The sequence below is a fragment of the Herpailurus yagouaroundi genome, unplaced genomic scaffold, assembly GCF_014898765.1.
Source record: "Herpailurus yagouaroundi ecotype Mexico unplaced genomic scaffold, PumYag 187, whole genome shotgun sequence".
Lineage (NCBI taxonomy): Eukaryota > Metazoa > Chordata > Mammalia > Carnivora > Felidae > Herpailurus > Herpailurus yagouaroundi.
Window position 1 is genome coordinate 29,419,485 of NW_024412418.1, and position 19,375 is coordinate 29,438,859.

Genomic DNA, 19,375 nt, shown 5'->3' on the forward strand with positions numbered 1-19,375 from the left:
TTACTTTCTTCCCTGAGTGAAAAGGAAGACAAGAAAGAAGGAAAAGGAAGAGAGTATGGGGAAAGCAAAGAAATACATCATACAAAATTTGTGGCCTTCTCCCTGTCCGTGGTTGCCTTTTCCCCCTCCAGTTCAGATGCTTTAGAAGAGAATTAAAAAGTAGCGCTCTTTGGGGCACCCAGGTGGCTCAGTCGGTTGAGAGTCCAACTCTTGGTATCAGCTCAGGTCATGATCTCACAGTTTGTGAGATCCCCGTGTGGGGCTCTGTGCTGATGGTGCAGAGCCTGCTATGGATTCTGTCTCTCCTTCTCTCTGCCCCTCCCCTACTTATGATCTCTCTCTCTCCTCTCTCTCTCAAAATAAAATAAATACATATTTTTTTTTATTTGGGACCTCTTCATTAGCAGGCACAGAAGATACATAGGCAAAGACACAGATTGGTCCTGTCTTCATAAAGTCTACCATCTAGAGACAAAACAGGCCCTTCTGTTCCCAGATAATATGTGCTACATATAGTAATGCACAACAGGGGAACATAATCCAGGGAAGGGGTCAGGGAAGCCTCCCTGGAAGAAGTGACATATACTTAAAAGACTGAATGGGAATTAGCCAGGCAATTGAGCCTGGGGGTTAACTTTGAAAAGAAATGTAATCAAACAGTGCAAGCTGCCAAGCAATACCAGAATGCACACAGTGAGTCATTACAGCAAGGTGGCAGGTCTACAAAAATGGCTCCGATTGAACATGGAATGGAAACACAAAGCAGATAAAAGAACCCCATTCATACATGTAATGTGTATGCCATAGGACAGTATTGCTTCCCAAAGAAAAATGAAGCTGCCTGATAGAAGTCTGATATGCCTCTCTACTAGGGGTCAACTTCTGGCAATCCAAGGTAGTACAAAATATTATTTTCTTCTGTGTCTATGGAAGAATTTCCAAGAATGTCCAAAACATGCTATTCTCAATGTAACCTCACCTTTCCCCATCAAGACGTCTAGTTTCATTACCCTCCCTTTGAATCTGGACTGGCCTTAACATGTTTCTGACCAAGGGAGTGTGGCATAAAGTAGGTAACATCATTTCCAAGGCTAGGTCAGAAGAAGTCTGTCAATTTCTGGAATGCTTGTCATCTGGATGCTTCCTCTCAAGACATTATCTCTTAGAACTCAGCTACTATGTCATAAAAAGCTGGACACATGGCCAGACATGTATACACAGTCCAGTCAACGGACCCATCTGAGTCCAGCCTTCAAGGAGTGTCAACCTAGGAACCAGACATGTGAGGAAAAAAGCCTTCAGAAGATTCCATTTCTCAGTTGTCTGAATCTCCCCAGACACCGATGTCTTCCCAACTGAGGCCTGGATATCAATGAAATACAAGCCATCTTTACTGGGCCCTGTTTAGATTATTCATCCACAGAATTTATGAGCAGAGTAAAATGGCGGTTTTATACCAAGTTTCAGGTAGCCGTTTTTACAGGTCAGTATCCCTGGCTCTGTACCAGGGCATGATATGAAACAGGAGCTCAATGAGATTTTGTGGAACTGGGCTGAAATGAAAGTAAAACACATGGAAAAACTCTTTGCTCATCTGAGGCAGACTTCCACCCTCAAAGTGAGCTCTAGGAAGGAATGACTGTCAGTTGCATACTATTTTTACTCTACAAAGTCTTCAGTTATCACTTAGCATAAATGGGCCCTAAAATGGAACCAAATAAGGGCAATTCTGCAGCAATCAAAATATGCTTTCATCAACATCAACTAAATGATTGCCCTGGGCTCATCAATGCATATGTGGATAGCACTGTCGAAACCTGTCTCTAAATCCTATGTTCAGTTCCTGCGGTTGATGATGTCTAATGATGTATGAATAGAAGAGGAGGAAGAAAGTCATACCAACAAAAGCCAAAAGGTTTTCCTAGAGAATTTACAGGAAAACAGAAGCATAGATAAAGGTCAGAGACTTTTCATCCTCCTTAGAGGTGGGAAAGTACAGTAATTAGAAATATGAGCTCTGGACATACACTACTAGGTTAAAGTCTCAGCTTTTCTACTTAATGATTGGGTGATGTGTGATTTCTCACTCTCCTTTAGTAAAAAAGGCTGGATAAAGATTCAATGAGAAAATATGTATGTGATGTTATTCAAATAGGTATCATGCACCTGCTATGTGCTTGTTCTGCTCTAAGCACAGAAATGTAAATGGTGAACAAAGATAATTTCCCTGCCATGTAGAGATCACATTCTAGTGGGGTAGACAACCAACAAATACACAAGAAATAGGCATATAATTTGGGATGATGGTAATTCATATGAGGAAAAATAAAGCAGAGTGAGGGGAAGGAGAGTGATAAGGGTGTTAAATTAGGTACAAAGATCTAGAAAGGCTTTTCTAATGACACATACACAGAGACTCGGAGGACATGAAGGAGTGAACCATATAATGATCTGGGGCAATAGCATTCAAGGCAGAGAGAAAACCAATAAAAATATTTCAGGTGGGAAAAGGAAGAGGCAGGAGGCTGGGATGGCAGAAGTGAAGTGAGGCAATAGGACGATGGTAGGAAATCAGGTCTTCCAGGTAGCCATGGGTCAAATCAGGTAGATCCTTTTAAGCCACAAGCAGTGTATTCTAAGTGTGGTAGAAGCCACTGGTGGACTCTGCATCACCCTCTACATGAATTGCTTAGCACAGCACCTACCATATTACAGCATAAGCTCATTAAGTGGCTATGCTGTCAAGTTATTATGGACTAATGTCCAGGCAGGACAGTAGAAACACATGCCTCAACAGGAGCATGGAATCAAACCCTCACTCAAAGCAGGTGATGAGGTCACAGAGTGTAAGACCCAAAGGCTCCAAGTGGAACCGACCGTTCCTGTCAGACATGCAAGATGGAGAAACAAGGAAATGAAACAAAGCCTGAAGAGGTACCAGGCACTCTGCTCTCACACAGACTACATTACTCTGCTTTTCATGAAAATCCAAGGTGGGAGCTAAAAACACCCTGTGCAGGAAAATATTACTTCCTTGGGACTGAGTCACTGACTACACAGTTAGTTGAGGCTATGGACACACCTTGTTTCCATCCATAACAGGAAGATCTGGTGCTTCACTGTCCAATATGACAACCACTAGCCACACGTGACTATCAAGCCCTGAAAATATGACTAATCTTAAGGGAGATGCACTCTCAGGGTAAAATACACACAGGAGTTCAGGACTTAGTTCCATAAATAAGAAGGTAAAATATCTCAATAATTTTATATCAATTAACACGTGGCAGTAATAACGTTTTGGACATATTGCAGTAAATAAAAATGTTAAATTTTATTTCACTGGTTGTATTGTATTGTATTGTATTGTATTGTATTGTATTGTATTGTATTTTAAAGAGAGAGTGCATGAGAATGGGGAGAGGGGCAGAGGGAGAGAGAATCCCATGCTGGGCATGAAGCCCGACCTGGGGCTCAATCCCACAACCCTGGGATCATGACCTGAGTCGAAATCAAGAGTCGGACACTCAACTGACTGAGCTACCCAGGCATCCCTCATCTTGTTTTATTAATGTGACTACCAGAACATTTTAAATTATGCATGTGAATAGCATTATATATCAACTGGATACTCACATATCAGGTGTTCCCTAAACGTGGACAAGAAATAAATAAATCAATAAGAATAGCTCTAAGAAGGGGCGCCTGGGTGGCGCAGTCGGTTAAGTGTCCGACTTCAGCCAGGTCACAATCTCGCGGTCCGTGAGTTCGAGCCCCGCGTCAGGCTCTGGGCTGATGGCTCAGAGCCTGGAGCCTGTTTCCGATTCTGTGTCTCCCTCTCTCTCTGCCCCTCCCCTGTTCATGCTCTGTCTCTCTCTGTCTCAAAAATAAATAAACGTTGAAAAAAAATTAAAAAAAAAAAAAAAAGAATAGCTCTAAGAAGATGTTTGCATTCTTAACCAGGGATGACAAACAGTGTTCATGTTGCAAGCCAGGTCTGATTATCTAATTATGGTTGCCTGGAGTGCTATTTAGAAAGCATTCAAGGTTCCAGAGAATGCAAGAAAACTTCTGGAGCTAATTTATAATATTTGCCATGGACACAGGAGGAGAATGTGACAATCCAGGTTGTGTAAAATAATGCAATGACTATTTCTTGTATGAGAATAGTATTATCAATTATTTGCGAATGCATTTTGCACTGGACGTGTACTGAACATTTACTCTTGCTGGATATTCTCCCTCTATAAGTTCATTCTATTTTTCACAGCTCTGAAAGATAGTAATTACCAAACCTGTTTCACCTAACTGAAAAAAGATATTCAGAGAGTCAGTTACCTAGGTTATTAAAAAATGTTCAAGGTTTGAACCCAGGGCAGTCTCTCTCCAAAACTCACTCTCCATGCACAACGAGCTGGGATCATGCACTACCTTCTGAAACCCCAACCCCCTGGGATGCTGGGCTGCCAACATGGATCTCTGTATTCTACTTCCTCCTTAAAGGTTGGTGCCTGACTTATTCCTCAGTGTGTGTCTGTGTTGACCCACCTTCTGGATATAATGGTATCAACAGAGTACACCCTCAGCCCTTTCCCTATCTTAGTAGCTTAGTCTGCAGCAGTAAGTTCTCAGACCTGGCAGGCATCAGAACGTGGAGGGCTTATTAAAACACAGAACACTGAGTCCTACCCCTAAAATGTTTCTGATTCAGTTGGTTTTAGGCAGGGCCTGAGGATTTGGTTTTCTGAATGTTCCCAAATGGTGCTGATACTACTGGTCCAGAAACCACACTTGGAGAATTATATGTCTCATCCAGCTTCCAGATCGTCTTGGCCACATGTCACATTAATATATCTGGGGAATTCTTAAAATGAACCAATGCCCAGCCATAGGTAAGACCAACTGAATTAGAATCTTGATGGTGGAGTTCAGGCACAGTATTTTTTAAATCTCCCCCAGGATAAACATGAAGGTTGAGAACCACTGAGCTATCAGTTGCTCCTGTTTAATCCTCCCTTCTAGCTATTCCAAAGGGTAAAACTGGGAAAAGATAACTAAGCCCATTCCAGTCAAGGAGCCAAGCCTTACTTATTCACTGAAAACAGTTTCAATATCAGGGCTGAGCTCCATCGTGGGAGGTTGACAGGTAGGGGCTGTGGGGGGTCTGGAGGCCACGGGACAGGGACAGCAGCAGAAGACAGAGCCCCTAGAAATGCCACCCAGTAACTGACAGTCTGTCCTATAGAGATATTTAAATAGAGGTTAAAGGTCAATATGTATCTCATCTCTGTCCTTTGCTTCATAGCTGGAGAATCTTCCAATGTGAAGGACACTGACATTATAACTATCTGGCTCAACAGGAATGAAATTAGATGGAATGGAAATGATCCACATCTATGAGCCTCCCTAAAGGGGAGACCCAGTGCAGCTGGCATCTAATCGTGTAAAATCTACAAAGCTAGGAATTTCAAGTATAAACATAATGAGATTTTTTTTTCAGAAAAGTAGGACAAATCCTAAGAATCTAAAATCTGATATTGACTTCTCCCTTTGCAGTGCCAAAAGTGAAAGCAGCAGTCAGTCTTTAAAATCTTCCCTTTATCCCTGTCACTCAAAAAAAAAAAAAAAAAAAAAAATCAGGAACATCAAGTGAAATGACTTCTTATCTGTGAATGTTTCCAGTGTTAGGTAACTTTGCAGAAACACAGTCCAAAACTAGCCAGCATCTCCTGGACACAAAGTTCCTACAACACTTCTGTGTTAGATTTACTCATAGGAGGATTCTTTTTCCTCTATAAAGACACCTTCAACTCTTTTTAAAATGCTCCTTTATTTGCTGTGGCTATGCCAAACATGCTGACTAGCTATAAAATGCAAACACATTTTCAAATATTTATTGACTTGATTTTTCAAGACTTCTGTAACAAAGTGCCTTTTATTTATGCTGCTCCCTCTGCAGGGCCTGAATTCAGACCCAATCCTTACAAAGTTCTTGAAAAATTACCCAATTCCCATCCAGTTACCATATAATATCAAGGGATACTTTCCTTCTTTATTTATGACTAAGTTTTTCCAATTTAACTTTTGAAAAGCAAAACATTTCAAATATAAGTTTTTCTACCCTCCAACCTCTTTGAAAAGAAATTCTATGCTTGCATAAGGTAAATCACCTACTTGCCACATTAAAAATTACTCCATTTACTTATCTAATCTTAACTTTTGGATTTTCACATATTAGTAGTCAAATAGAACCAGATTTTCCTCCTCGTATTCATGTTTAGGGAAGAACTGACAAGAAATAAACTGTCAGGGAATGCATTAGAGCCATATTTATTTTAACTGTTTAAGTATTATAAATTACTATCATTCATCAGTGATAAATGGTCTAAAAACAATGGTTGAAAGTTTTGCAAAAGTCATTAAAGACTAAAGATGTCCATCTTCATTCCTTCTCTTTGTACTGAAAGATGTAGTAAGTACATTTTGTGATAAGTTTGCCCTCAAGAGTTGACACAACTCAAATGCTAGGTCTGATATAACCACTGTTGACTATCCAGGAAACTGTGAACATGCCCCCTTCTTCAGCATTCTGTTTATGTTTCTGATATGCTTCTGGTATAGAATCTAAATGAACCTCTACTTCATAAATTCTCCACAGGAAACATCCATTTTTAAATTTTGCCACTATAGAATGTGCCCTTTAACTGTGCCTATGAGTCATCTGAAGAGTAAGAACATGAAAACAATATGCCCATAACGGTACATATTGCCATGGTTTTGAAAACAGAAATACTGACAACCAATTATAATAACAGCCTCACATGCATGTTTCATTCCACAAACACACACATGCACGCTCACACAGGATACACTGCTGACCTCAAGAAAGGAATACTTTGAAAAGCAAACAAGGGGTGCCTGGAGGGCTCAGGTGGTTAAGTGTCCAACTTCAGCTCAGGTCACGATCTCACAGTTCATGGGTTCGAGCCCCGTGTCAGGCTCTGCGCTGACAGCTTGGAGCTTGGAGCCTGCTGAAGATTCTGCGTCTCCCTCTTTCTGACCGCCCCCCCCCCCCATGCACTCACTTGCTTGCTCTCTCTGTCTTTCAAACATAAATAAACATTAAAAAAATAAAAGAAAAAAAATAAAAAGCAAAGACGACAAGTCTTAATTTATTGTCCCGAATTTACCTTTCAACTGTATGTTCAATAAAAATTGACCAAAAATATTTAAATGTTTAATCAGTAGCAAACAGTGCAACAAGAACTTTGCCATCCTACTTACTGAAAATTAATATACCTTATCAAACATTCACAGTGTTGTTAGGGGATGCGTGATAATTATATCCTGGCCAAATACGTGATGCTTCCACTTCATCTTCAAATTAAATAAATATAATTGCACCTATATTCAGAGGTGCATTATAAGCAGAGGTTGCAATTAAAAGATAACACCCATGTCTGGGATTTAGAGTAAATAACTATAATTATTACCCCAAAAGCAGGAAATGCAAAATGCTATAAATATAGAACTAAAAGGAAAAACATATTACTTATTGCCAGTCATTGGAATTGATATCACCGATTACTCCAACATTATCTCCTATAATCAAATAGTAATATTCCTATAATCACAAGTCATATTTTGGCTTTTCTTCATGTATCTTTGACACACAATCTAGTAAGTCCATTTCACGTCTATATCTTTAATTAAAAATAGAAGTTAATATTAGGTTCTCACCATGATTCTGGAAGAAAGGCAGAAATTTACTATGGTCAATATTTTGCCTGAACCGTGACCAACATCTCTTGACTTCTAGTCCAGAGAATGAGTCTTCCCAAGAGTAAGCACAGTATCCTGCACAAGCACTTACATTTTAGAACCACCAAAGGAGGAAAGTACTGTCACAATCATCTTTTTATAAACTGAGAAACTGAAGACAGAGAGGTGAGGGGCACTGTTACAATTTCCTACTCCAGCCATTACAAATTACCATTACAAATTATCACATGTTTCCATGACTTTTCCAGCTTCTAGAGGCTACCTGTATCCTTGGCTCATGACCCTATTCATGCATCTTCAAAACCAGCAATGTCAAACCAATTCATTCTCATGCTTCCATCTGTTTCCCCGATTTCTACCTCCCTCTTCCACTCATGGACCTGTGTGAATACACTGGAGCCATCCAGATAATCCAGGATAATGAAGCCATTTCAAAGTCTTTTGATTAGCAACCTTAATTCCATCAGTAATCTTTATTCTCCTTTGCTTTTTAACCTCACACATTCACATGTTGCAGGGATTAGAATGTGGACACCTTCACATGGACCACTATTTTGCCTACCTCAGTGACACATACCTAGGAAATAGTATGGCCATGACTTCAACACAGACATAGCTACCCAGGCTCTCAAACCACTCTATTATATTGTTAACCTTAGAATAAGCCCAATATGACATGCAACGGTTTCCTTGCCAGGGGCAGAAAGTGCCATCTCAACCATGTTATCTCTCCACTTCCTTCCTGAATTGCTGAGGCTTAGTGACCAGAGACAAGATAACAAATAAGAGTTAATGACTGGGCTATAATCTCCTCCTCCAGCCTCTGGGAATGCTTGAGGGGTATCTGATTGCTAGTTCAATTTTTTCTGCAATATCAAAGAAGAAACATACTGACTAGAGATCAACGAGGATCTCGCTAGGTTGGCCACGTATGGATTACTGGTCCAAGGCTGTCCCTGAGCATACGGTGTTTAGTTGTCAGAATACGCAGAATATTACTTATGCCTGCAGTTGCACTTTAGAATGGGATCTGGACAAACTCCCCTTTAGATACAGGGGGACTGTCAAGATAGATACAGGGGGACTGTGGACCCTCCAGCTTCCCTGTGCATATGTGATCCAAACTAGGGTCACCTCCTAACACTTGAAAGCAGAACAAACTGCATACTGTGAATGGACACCAGAAGCTGGGTCTTGGTGGCTGAGGCCTCTGGGATGTTGTTGGTTGTGCAAGTTCAGTATCCCCTGTTCTAAATCCTTTCTTTTTTTTTTAATTTTTTAATGTTTATTTTTGAGAGAGAGAGAGAGAGAGAGAAAGAGCTAATGTGAGGAGCAGGGGAGGGGCAGAGAGAGAGGGAGACACAAAATCTGAAGCAGGCTCCAGACTCTGAGCTGTCAGCACATAGCCCCATGCGGAGCTCTAACTCAAGAACCAGATCATGACCTGAGCTGAAGTCAGACACTTAACCAACTGAGCCACCCAGGCATCCATGTATCATTTTTTTTTAATTAATATAATTTATTGTCAAATTGGGTTACATACTACACCATCCAGTGCTCATCCCAACAAGTGCCCTCCTCAATGCCCTATATCCTTTCTGAAAGCTAATTAAACTTGCTGCTGGGCAAACCCATTAGGTCTTGTGGATCTGACTGACAACAAAAACTGAAAACATGACCTGCTGCCTTATTCAGCCAAAGACTGAGTATCTTTCCACACAAGAGTCATTCCTGGGACTCAAGTATCAATACTACTGAAGATGACAAGCTAACATCTGTATTACATACACACAACAAAAAGTCTTCTTTTTCCTGTAATAGTTACATTTTGTGCAGCTAAAAAATATAACCAGAGGACTCTATGACCAAGGCAAACTTATTAAAAATTAAAATATATCTGAATCCTAAGCCATATGTTTTTCTTATAATGCCAGAAGCACTCCAAGTAAAAAACTGAAAAAAATGGTAAAAGGCCAAAAGATTTTAAGGTAATCTGCTTCCACTGAACTTAACATGGCATTAAATTACAATAGCCTGATGGACTGAGCAGATATTCTTACTATTATATATGGTAATGATTATATGTGCAGACGGCTCATGTACAGTATAGGATTTGTTGCAACCGGGTTATCATGTCTTTCTTATTTTTATATTTAGTGTCGTACATTGCCAAAGAGAACATACAATGCTTATTGAATGAAGATACTCTATTTAGGATTCTTAACAGTGGCTACAGGTACCAAGAAAATACTAAATAAGTAACCTAGTAATAAGCAATTGCAACAATGGTGTTCCAATCTTTAAAAGCAATTTGACAATATCAAGGCAGGTTAAAGATGGACACAGCAAAAGGAGACCTTTGCTGGTGTATTAATTCCAGCATTATTTGTGTGTGTGTGTGTGTGTGTGTGTGTGTGTGTGTGTACCAGTTAAAATGAATGAATTAAGCCTATGTAGGTGAACATGGATCAAAAACATTATGTTGAGGGGTGCCTGGGTGGCTCAGTCGGTTAAGCCTCCAACTTCCACTCAGGTCAAGATTTCAGGGTTGGTGAGTTCAACTCCCACTTCAGGCTCTGTGCTGACAGCTCAGAGCCTAGGGCTTGCTTTGGATTCTGTGTCTCCCTCTCTCTCTCTGCCCCTCCCATGCTCACGTCTATGTCTATGCCTATGTCTATGTCTCTCTCTCCCTCAAAAATAAACATTAAAACAACTTAAGATATAGTATCCCTTTTATGAGGTTAGAAACATTCCAAGCAATACTACATATTGTTTATAGATATATAAACAGACAATAATAGTAATAAAAATATGCATGGAAATACTAGGTATCAAATTCAAGAGAAAACACAAAAGGAATGAGATCCAAGAAGGATATACAGGCACTTTAATGCTGGGTATGACTTTTCTTACAGAAGGTACATATGGCAAGACTGAAACATCTTAAGATATGAAAAGAATTGATGGTGGGTACAAGAAGTCGTTTGTTAAATCATACTCTTAAGTTTTTCTCTATATTTGTAATGGTTTATGGTATCACAAAAAGATTATGCCTGAATAGACCCTAGAAATATTCAAGATCAGATGGCCAAGGTCACACGGCTAGAGGCTGCACAACAGGTAAGTGGAGACTCTGAACCTTAAATCCAGTTTCTTTAATTTGCACACATGTTCTCTAGCCACTGTGCCTTAGAGTATACTATGCTTTGCTTTCATTTTTGGTTTAGTTAAGTGAAAAAATTTTAATTTTTAATTAAAGGAAAAAAAACCACTCCAGTTCAATAGTTCCTTCAGTTCTGTACCACAGCCTCTCTGAACTTCAGGGCTGTAAATGTCAAGACTGCAAGAATAAGGTGAGAGAGAAAAGGCACAGGGCCATGCGAAAGTCTTTACATGCCTGTGTTGTAAGAAATCATTTCACCAAAATGACCAAGACATAAACCTTCTATGGGAGCTAAACACATTTGCAGAGTTGTGGATAAAGGGCTGAGGTGCAGTTATTCTTAACAGAGAGGACAGCCATCTGTCTCACCCCTTAAATGTCAGCCTGAATTTCTACCAGCATCACGAGGAGTGTCCCAGCCCCAGATGTAGTGACTAAGGAGGAGATGTTGTTCACCTCCTTCCCACAAGGATACTGACTGTGGACAATGAACAGAAGCAAAAAACATTTACCCTTAGGTTCCTTCTGTCATTTTGCTTTTCCCTTGGTGTTCCTCCCCTAAGGGATGGCACAACTCCTTCCTTAAATTCTAGAACATGAATCCATTCCAAAAGAAATGGGCAAGAATACATTTATTGAGCCATTCTGCCAGGTGTTCCTAATTTCAGCCTCACAACCACCTTTGGAGGCAGGTATTGTTGATCCCATTATACAGACAGGCAACCAGGGTTCCAAAGGTCAGATGGCATATCCAAATTCATGCATTTAGTAAGGTATCAGAAACTGATCTTAAATCCATGGTTTTTCCACTATACAAGGCTTCCAAAGGCCCATGTTTGGCATTTCACGTGCTCTTAGTTTCTTCATCTGAAAATTGGGTAGGTGAGAGTAGCTGAACTTGAACATTCCATAGGACTCTCTGAATTTAGCAAGCCTGGAGCAGACACAGAGTTACAAATCACGTAGGCAACTGGGACAGAAGGAGTTAGAATACTGCCTGTGACAACTAACGGAGTCAGCACCCTTTATCAGAGGCACTGCATGAAGTTTAAGAATAGGCAAAAATTTGAAATTAAAGTATTCATTGCTTAATAGTCTAGTCAGTCTACTTCTTGAGATAGGCCAGGTTTTCGTGGCTGAATTTATCATTTTCAGTGTTACTTTGATTTTATGCCTCCTGGGCACAGAAACCTCTCAAATCAAACCTCCTCTCCTTAACAGGCCTCTCTCCACCATCCCCCATCCTTTTCTAACCAGCCACTCAGATGATCACAAGGAAAACTGGTAATCTTCCTGACTTCCAGTTTTCAGACATGTCAACGCTTTTCTGTTCATGCTCTCATCCCTTCCTTTGTGGAAGTCATGTCGCCTCTCTCCCTCATAGACTAGCTCTAGGTTCACCTCTTCTGTAAAGTCTCCCCCTGAACTAGCCCCAGTATGATCCCATGATCTCCATTATTTCAGATTTCTCTAGTCTCCCTGATGCAAGGGGAAGAAAAAAGTGGACTTTGACATTCTATTTCTACCATGTGGCAGATACGCTCCCCAAACGTTAACAATCTTGTCAAGCTAGGAATTATTATTCCTATTGCACTGAAAACCCAAACTCAGCAACATTAAAGTGACTTGTTTAGGGCCATACATTTGAAAAGCCAGAATTGGCAACTGAATAAACCTGGATCTAAACCCCAAACCAAAGGGTTTATGTCCTCAAAGAACAGATTTGGGGGAGGGCGAGCAAAGGAGGGTTGGGAACATATTGAGGGTGTGAAGAAAATACGAACCTTTAATTTTTTCCCCTTCTACCAATAGTGTCAAGTAACACCATTGTATATTCATACTCTTCTGTTTCTAAAATGCTAGGTCTCCCCAGTGCCAGCAAGGCTTACACTGCTGGATGCCCCAGTGATATAAAAATGAAACTTATTATCCTCCAATAAATAACATTAGTGTTGACTAAGGATATTGAACATAAAACCAAACACATTATCCACTCCTTGAAACCAATCATACTACATCAGCACGCAAAACACTGCGCAGCTCTGGTTGCCACAGCTCAATAAAGACTTAACAAGACTTGGAGAAGGTCCAGGGACGAGCAATTAAAACATCGCAGGAGATGGGAAAAGGCTGTCTTAGGAGAACAAACTAAAATCAATCAAGACCCTTAAGTTTACCAGGATAAAGGCTGAGAACTGATGGATGCAGAGTCTGTAAAAACATGTGAGGATAGATATGAGTATGAGCACACATATGCTGTCCTTGACATGTGCTCTAATTGACCATCCAGTATCCATTTCCCCTTCCTGCTGGTACCTCAGGTTCCTTACCAAGAACTTCATGTCCTTCACCGCTACTGTGTGTACTGGGGTGGAAGAGTAATTCCACGAACTCCCCTCCTGTTACCGGATCTGAGGAACGGGGACCCTGCTTTCAACACGCCACATAATGCCATGGAGAAGTCATGTGAGCTAACATCAGGCAACTTGACACCCCCTTCCCTTCAACTGCGAATTTTGGGAGATAGATAAGAGAACAGAAAAAGTGGGTAGGTTTTACCACCTATTCATTCCTATTATGAGATGATTCCTTTCTTCCTGCACCCTGGCCATCAGGAACCTCTTTGATTCCAATCTCTTTCCAGGTTAGTTACTCCATTCTAAGGAGCAAGCTGTGGCCTCTTGGTAGCTTTGTAATAAGTCTCTTTTGTTTAAGTTAGACTCAGCTGCAGATCCTTCTCAAAAATAGATTCATCAAAGCCCAGATACGGGCAACCCCTTTTTCATTGATAATAACCAAGAAGCATGTTAAACACATGGGGGGAAAGAAGTGATGCATGCCAGACACTGCACTATGCCTTTTACCTACTCTCGCTCTTAAATCTCATGGCAACTCTGTCAGGTAAGAAGGAGGGTCTCAATTTTACAGACTGAAACTGAGGCTCAGGAAGGTTGAGTACATTTTTTTTTTTTTTTTTTTTGGAAAAAGAAAAAAAAAAAAAAAAAAAAAAAAAAAAAGAAAGAACCTGGAATTAAATGCAAGTATGTCCCTACTTAAATTATTTAAAAAATGTGAACTGAAACTCGTATTATTTGGACTGTTTATAATCTCAGGGAGTGGACACCAAGAGAGAAAACATTCTTTTATACCACCTCTGGGCATTCCTGTCAAATATAAGCCCTCAGGAGGGATGGATGGATGATCTACAAGATGACAGACCATTAGTATGACTCAAGAGAAGACAATTCTTATCAGATTACCTGTTATAGCACAAGTAACAACTGGCGCTAACCCCAAAATGGAAAAAATTCTGGATCTGAGGTTTCTATTTGAAGATGTAACATAGGTTTACTTCATATGACATATAACTTTTTTTGAACATTATATTTAGAGGAGTGAAAACATTCACAAGTCACTAAACTACTAAATGGCTTCAAAATTTCCATCTCAACAATCAGAAGGCACAGATCTACATCACTTAAACATGATTTCATTTCAATCAAAACCCACTCATCAGTAAGAATGGCAATCTTCACTTCAGTAAAGTATATCATAAATTAAATAATTTTATAAAAACTAGTATGCTTTTAGGGATGGCATGTGTTTTTCAGAGACATTGGCATTTATCTTGAAAATGTGAGGGTCTCCTCTCAACTGACTCATTTGAAATAAAACACATTACCATACCAAGGAAACTAAGACAAGGGATGAGTCTGAAGAATAAGGTTTGTATATGGGGGGAGAGTATGGGATGTTTGTTACCACAATGTCTTCACTTTACAAATCAGAAAACTGAATACCATTGAAGCCAGCTGAGCTATTCAAGCTCCCACAGCAGTTCCTTGGGGCTCATGTTCAGCATTCTGGTTTAGAATGGTGCTACTGCCTCTATACCAAGTTGCCCACACTAAACATGGAAACATATTATGGACCAAACGTTAAAAAAAAAAAATCACTTATTCCACATGTGATTTTTAAAAAAAAAAAAAAAAAAAAAGAATCACAGTAATAGGAATACAGCTGTTTCTCTTCTTTTCAGAATAAAGGAGTTATTTTTTCTTACCTTCCCTTACACCCATTTGTTATTGTTATTGTTCAAAGACATAATTGATTTCCTAATCCTGTTCAACTTGGCACCACAAAGCTGATTCCAATCACATTATTAAAATGAAAGAATACCTACGGGGTCAGTGTTATTCCCATTACTGGCATCCATTATCCTTTGACAGGTAACATGAAGGATCAAAATACCACTAACCACCTGGGAACCATCCCAGAAATACAAAGGAAAAGCTTAACCTACCTTTTCACAGGCCATGACTCTGCTGATGGAATGCCATCAAGCAGATCGATGCCTCCATTTCCTTAATTAATGATCATCTCACCAGGGGAGAGAGAGAGAGTGGATATTGTTTAAATCTTTGTAAATTTATCTGCAAACTCACAAGCTCTCTCAAGCATTCACAGGGATATAGCACACCCATATCCTCAATAATATACTCATTCACAAGCTTTATTTGTTCAGCTGACCTTATGAACAGATGTTCTGAAACCTATAAAAATGATTTTCAGACTCCCAGGGAAGATGGCAGAGTAGGACACTGAGCTCACCTCTTCCCATGGATATACCTAGATAACACCCACATCAGTGTAAATAACCCAGAAAATGATCTGAAGACTGGCAAAACAGACTCCCCACAGCTAAATGTAGCGAAGAAGCCATAGCAAAGAGGGTAGGAAGGGCAAAGATGTGGTGGAGGAAATAAAGAGACCCCCGGGACTATCCCCAGAAGGGAAGGATTCCACCACATGGAGAGGGGAGACAAACATCTCCACACCAGGCACCTCAGGCACTGGGGACCCACACTAGGAAGGAGAATCCACCTAACATTTGGCTTTGAAAATCAGAGAGTCTTGGCCTCACTAGTTCTTACGATCAGTAAGGCTTAGCACCTAGAACTTTATTTTTTTTATTTTTTTTTCAACATTTATTTATTTTTGGGACAGAGAGAGACAGAGCATGAACGGGGGAGGGGCAGAGAGAGAGAGGGAGACACAGAATCGGAAACCGGCTCCAGGCTCTGAGCCATCAGCCCAGAGCCCGACGCGGGGCTCGAACTCGCGGACCGCGAGATCGTGACCTGGCTGAAGTCGGACGCTTAACCGACTGCGCCACCCAGGCGCCCCGAGCACCTAGAACTTTAAAAACCAGTGGACTCAGCTCTGGGAGAACCAGGAGGGTGAGAGGAAACTGATTTTCTGTCCTTAAAGACAGAACAAATGACCCCACTGAAATACGGCATACAAGTAGCAGTATGAAAAATTACTAAGGTGTATGCAAAGGAGATTTATTTACTAATTTCACAGCCTATGCTTGAGGAGCAGGGAACTTTGGGAGGTTTCTCCAAGAATGAAAGAACTGACAGGTGCCATTTCCCTCCTGCACACCCTCCACCCCGCACCCCCGCCTATCCAGGCTAGATACACAGATACCTGTGGGAACCAACATACTACCAACACTCTCCACCTAGTTTTCTAATGGCTCCTTCCAACGTGGCAGCCTAGGCAGGAGTTTTTAAGGCAGCTCCAGGTCCCCTATTGCTCTGGACCAGGGCGGACCTTGCTGGTACCATGCACATACCCTTTCCCAACCCATGTTCTCCTGTAGACCTGCCCCCTCCAATAGGTCCTTGGCCAGTCCATTCAAAGTAGTGCCACAGCCTGGCAGTGTGCAAGCAGTCATGACAGAGGCCAGAACCACTCACTCCAAAGTGACTTGTGCCCTGGCAATAGGGGAAGATAACCACATATACCAGTCTAACTGCAGCCCAGCTGTGAGCTCGGGATAGAGAGCGATCTGACTGCAGGCCCCAGCCACCAGTCAAAGCTTCTCAGGGAACAACACAGGAAAAGTGTCTACAGTTTGGTGCTAATGTATTTCTGGAAAACATCTGGTCGACCCAATTTAAGCCCAAGGTGGCCCCCAGACTGGCCCATTAACAACACAAGGACCAAACCTACCTGCAACAGGCAAAGAGAACCATTTAACGATACTGGCCTAAAGGCAAATGGGGCTCAACTACATTAGTATGGTGCATGTAACACATATAGGAGATGTCCTGAAGTACCAGGTTCTGGTGAACTGGGGACACTGCACTGAAGGTCACTATAAGACCTCTTCTTCCTAACTACATTAAAGAGCAGGACATGTAGCTGACTTTCCTAACACACAGAAATAGACACAGAGAGTTAGACAAAATGAGAAGACAGAGGTCTCAAATACAAGAACAGGACAAAATCACAGTAAGAGAGCTAAAACAAAGAACAGTAATATGTCTGATAGAAAATTTGGAGTAAACATCATAAAGATACTCACTGGACTTGAGAAAAGAGTGGAAGATTTCAGTGAGGCCCTCAGCAGAAAACATAAAAAAAGAACTAATCAGAGGTAAGGAACTCAATAAATGAAGTTTATTGGAATAAATACTAGAGCAGAAGAAGCATTAGAACAAATAAGCAATCTACAGGACAGAGTAATGGGAATCAGGGAGGTTGAACAGGACAGAGAAAACATGGTAATAAAATGTGACACCTTCAAGTGTCATAACGCTCACATTATAGGGATTCTAGAAGAAGAAGAGAGAGAAATGGGGGCAGGAAATTTATTTGAAGAAATAAGAGCTGAAAACTGCGTAAAGGAAAGGAAACCGAAACACAGATCCAGGATACAGAGAGTGCCCAAAAATATCAACCCAAGGAGGTCCACACCAAGACATATAATAATTAAAATGGAAAAAAAAAAAAAAAAACAACCCACAAAAAACAGTGATAGAGAATTTTGAAAGCAACAGAAGAAAGCAGATAAATAGAAGGAAAATCCCATAAGGATATCAGGTAAATTTTCAGCAGAAACTTGGCAGGCCAGGAGGGAGTGTCATCATATACTCAAAGTGCTGAAAGGAAAAAATATGCACCCAATAATACTCTATCCAGCAAGACTAACACTGAGCATAAAAGGAAAGATAGAGTTACCCAAACAAAGTTAAAGGATTTCATCACCACTATATCATCCCTACAAGAAATTGTTAAAGGAGACTCTTTGAGTGGAAAGGAAAGACCATGAGCAGGATTAAGAAAAGGAGGAAGCACAAAAGCAGTAAGTATATATATAAAAATGAGTCAAGGCATTTACAAATCAAAATGATGTAAAGCATGGCACCATATACCTAAAATGTAGAGGGGAGAGAGTAAATAATAGGTTCAAAGTTAAGTGACCATCAATGTAATATAGACTGCTATACGCATAAGATGTTGTGTATAAACATAATGTTAAGCCACAAATCAAAACCCAGTAATACATATGCAAAAAGTAAACAGGAAGGAATCCAAGTGTATCACTAAAGAAAGCCAGCAAACAGAGAAAAGACAGAGAAGAAGGGAACGGAGAAAAACTACAACAACCATAAAACAAGTAACAATACAGGAATAAGTATGTACCAATCAATAATTACTTTGAATGTAAATGGACTAAGGGCTCCAATCAATAGAAACAGGGTAAAGGAGTGGATAAACAAGGCAGACCCATCTATATGCTGCCTACAAGAGACTCATTTCACACCTACACAGGCACACTGAAAGTGAAGGAATGGGAAAGCATTTATCATGCAAATGGAAGTGGAAAGCAAGCTGGGGTAGCAACACCTATATTAAACAAAATACACTTTAAAACAAAGACCATAACAAGAGACAAAGAAGGACATTATATAATCATAAAGGGAATATCCACGCAACATGGGAGCACCTAAATTCATAAAGAAGCTATTAACAAACTAATCGAGTGTAATGCAATAAAAGTAGGGGACTTTAACACCCCACATACATCAATGAATGTATCATCCAAACAGAAAATCAAAAAGGAAACAGTGGCTTTAAATAACACATTGGACCAGATGGTTTCACAGATATATTTAGAACCTTCCATCTAAAAAGAACAGAACACGCATTCTTTTCAAGCGCATATGCAACATTCTCCAGAATATCACATATTAGAGCACTAAGTAAGTCTCAACAAATTAAAAGAAGATTAAAGCCTTATCATGCATCTTTCCCAAACACAACACTATGAAACTAGAAATCAATCTCAAGAAAAAAAATCTAAAGAGAATACAAATACATGGAGGATAAAATAACATGCTACTAAACAATGAGTCAACAAAGAAATCAGAAAGAAATTTAAAAAATATATGGAGACAAGTGAAAATGAAAACATCATGGTCCACAATTTTGGGGATGCAGCAAAAGCTGTTATAAGAGAGATTACACCGATACAAGCCAACATCAGGGAGCAGGAAAAATCACAAATAAACTACTTAATATTATACCTAAAGGAGCTACAATAAGAGCAAACAAAACCCCAAAGGAGTAGAAGGA

At 40.2% G+C, this 19,375-nt stretch overlaps 1 protein-coding gene across 2 annotated transcripts in view; it reads right to left on the reverse strand.

Annotated features, from left to right (window-relative positions):
* NELL1 (neural EGFL like 1) overlaps positions 1-19,375 on the reverse strand; it is a 901,918-nt gene that overhangs the window by 383,698 nt on the left and 498,845 nt on the right. The gene's annotated exons all lie outside the window — the stretch shown is intronic.